Here is a 3,639-nt window from a genome sequence, read left to right on the forward strand (position 1 = left end):
AGCTAGCTACTTAACCAGCCACTTGACGAATTCAAATTATTTCCAAATAAAACTGTCACGCCTGCTCAATCACCTCTGTCATTACCTGCCCTATATCTGTCTGTTCCCCCGCTCTGTAACCCACTTCAGCATTGATTGGCATATGTCCTTGTATACCCATGTGCTGACGCTCTTCCTGTCTTGTTCCATGATTAAATGGTTGAATGGTTGACTCCCCGTTCCAGCGTCGGTCCTTACATAAAACATTACGTTTAGACAGTTATGCAATGCCAACATATGGAATATCAGCGATATTGGAGGCCTGATTCAGAGGGGTTGGGTTAAATGCGGAAGACACATTTCAGTTGAATGCATTCAGTTATACAACTGACTAGGTATCCCCCTTGCCCTTTTGTTGGGGAAAGGTGCCTGACACTGCTAGATAACGTTACAGCTAGCCATAAGAATATGACTTTTGTTCATTTCTTCTCTCTACTAGTCGGAATGGTGCTATGCCAGAATGTATACAACCAGAGCCCAGCGTGGTATATGGCTGGGAAAACATACCTCAATCGAGGGATGGAATATGTCGCTGTAGTCCTAATTAACCCACAATTATGAATGATAAATCTACAAGATTGGAATACTGCTAGTTTTTAATTATACTGCTGTTTTTGTCAGGCTAGCTAATGCTATAGCAGCCCATAGATACACACTGCGAGGCATGGTTTAACGTGACCACGCCCCAGAAAAGGGTACATCCGTAGGGTTCTCCCATGTAATTAGCGTAACTCTGACGTCATCGTAAGCAAACTACTGACACTTTTCTCATTTCAATAAACGTTTTCAGCAGTCTCACGTGTCATTACTAACATTCTTTACTGTCACAACAACAAATAATTTGCATGATACTTATTCTGCCACTCTAATTTGTTACCGGACATGCTAACACTGATAGTAATGCCCTGTTGAAAACAACTGAGAACTCAGAAATGTCAGACTTCCGACTTCAGTGCGTTCAAGACAACTGGGAACTCAGGGGAAAAAAGTAGCTCTGACCGGGATTTTTTTTTTAACAGTCATCGAACTCGGAATTCCAAGTCAGAAACTCTGGCATCTTTCTAGAGCTCTGACTTTCTGATCTGAACATCACTGACATCACGTTCACATGTTAGTTGGAATTAGGAAACTTGTTGAATGAGGCACGTGATTAACTACAACCAGTAAGCAAGTTGAAACTATCCCAGTTTCCTAGTTCCGGCTAGCACGTGAATGTGGCATGGGAAACGCCATCTAGCTCCTAAAACTGTCACATTATACTCATGTCACTGTAGACATTAGCTGGCTGGCTAGCAAGATAAATAATCTCAATCTAATTCGCTAGTGTAAGATATGTAGCGTACCTACTTACAGTCTTTGCCTTCCCTTGAATGTTCTAGGTATTTATGTCCTTTCAATTTGCCGGAGACCAGCTGGGGAGACAAATGGCCCAAAGTACCATGTTATTATCTATGGCAATAACTACACCTACTTGGTAGAAGTTTGCATAAATATCCAAATGCAGAAGAATATTAAAGCTGTTATTTGGAGGATACAGCTCACTAGTCCTTGCTAGACGCTGACTAGCAAGCTTTATGGAATACACATACAGTGCCTTGCAAAAGTATTAATCCCCCTTGGAGTTTTTCCTATTTTGTTGCATTACAACCTGTAATTTAAATTGATTTTTATTTGGATTTCATGTTATGGACATACACAAAATAGTCCAAATTGGTGAAGTGAAATGAAAAAAAGAACTTGTTTAAAAAAAAAAAATTACATAGAAAAATGGAAAATTGGTGCGTGCATATGTATTCACCCCCTTTGCTATGAAGCCCCTAAATAAGATCTGGTGCAACCAATTACCTTCAGAAGTCACATAATTAGTTAAATAAAGTCAACCTGTGTGCAATCTTAGTGTCACATGATCTGTCACATGATCACAGTGTATATACATATATACACCTGTTCTGAAAGGCAACACCACTCAAGCAAGCGGCACCATGAAGACCAAGGAGCTCTCCAAACAGGTCAGTGACAAAGTACAGATCAGAGTTGGGTTATAAAAAAAATTCAGAAACTTTGAACATCACATGAAGCACCATTATATCCATTATTAATGTTTTTTAAGAATTTGGCACCACAACAAACCTGCCAAGAGAGGGCCGCCCACCAAAACTCACGGACCAGGCAAGGAGGGCATTAATCAGAGAGGCAACAAAGAGACCAAAGATAACCCTGAAGGAGCTGCAAAGCTCCACAGCGGAGATTGGAGTATCTGTCCATAGGACCACTTTAAGCTTAATTAAAGAAAAAAATGCTTAATTAAAGAAAAAAATAAGAAAACATGTTTGGTGTTCCTCAAAAGGCATGTGGGAGACTCTCCAAACATATGGAAAAAGGTACTCCTCTGGTCAGATGAGACTATAAAATTTAGCTTTTGGCCATCAAGGAAAACGTTACGTCTGGCGCAAACCCAACACCTCTTATCACACCGAGAACACAATTCCCACAGTGAAGAATGATGGTGGCAACATCATGCTGAAGGCATGTTTTTCATCGGCAGAGACTGTGACGGAGGTTCACCTTCCAACAGGACAATGACCCTAAGCATACTGCTAAAGCAACACTCGTGGTTTAAGGGGAAACATTTAAATGTCTTGGAATGGCCTAATCAAAGCCCAGACCTCAATCCATTTGAGAATCTGTGGTGTGACTTAAAGATTTCTGTACACCAATGGAACCCATCCAACTTGAAGGAGCTGGAGCAGTTTTGCCTTGAAGAATGGGCAAGCATCCCAGTGGCTAGATGTGCCAAGCTTATAGAGACATACCACAAGAGACTTGCAGCTGTAATTGCTGCAAAAGATGGCTCTACAAAGTATTGACTTTGGGGGGTGAATAGTTTCCAGTTTTTTTCTTTTTTTTCTTGTTGGTTTCACAATAAAAAAAATTAGCATCTTCAAAGGGGTAGGCATGTTGTGTAAATCAAATGATACAAACCCCCCCAAAAATACATTTTAATTCCAGGTTGTAAGGCAATATAATAGGAAAAATAAGGGTGGGGAATACTTTTACAAGCAACTGTGCATACAGTTGAAGTCGGAAGTTTACATACACTTAGGTTGGAGTCATTAAAACTCGTTTTTCAACCACTCATCAAATGTATTGTTAACAAACTATAGTTTTGGCAAGTCAGTTAGGACATCTACTTTGTGCATGACACAAGTAATTTCTCCAACAATTCTTTACAGACAGATTATTTCACTTATAATTCACTGTATCACAATTCCAATGGGTCAGAAGTTTACATGCACTAAGTTGACTGTGCCTTTAAACAGCTTGGAAAATTCCAGAAAATGATGTCATGGCTTTAGAAGCTTCTGATAGGCTAATTGACATCATGGGAAACTCAAAAGAAATCAGCAAGACCTCAGAAAAATTATTGTAGACCTTTACAAGTCTGGTTCATCCTCGGGAGCAATTTCCAAACACCTGAAGGTACCACGTTCATCTGTACAAACAATAGCACGCAAGTATAAACACCATGCGAACACGCAGCCGTCATTCAGCTCAGGAAGGAGACGCGCTCATGAAGGAGACTCGTTCAGGTACAAACGT

The sequence above is a fragment of the Salvelinus namaycush genome, chromosome 26 (assembly GCF_016432855.1).
Source record: "Salvelinus namaycush isolate Seneca chromosome 26, SaNama_1.0, whole genome shotgun sequence".
In the NCBI taxonomy this organism is placed as follows: Eukaryota; Metazoa; Chordata; class Actinopteri; order Salmoniformes; family Salmonidae; genus Salvelinus; species Salvelinus namaycush.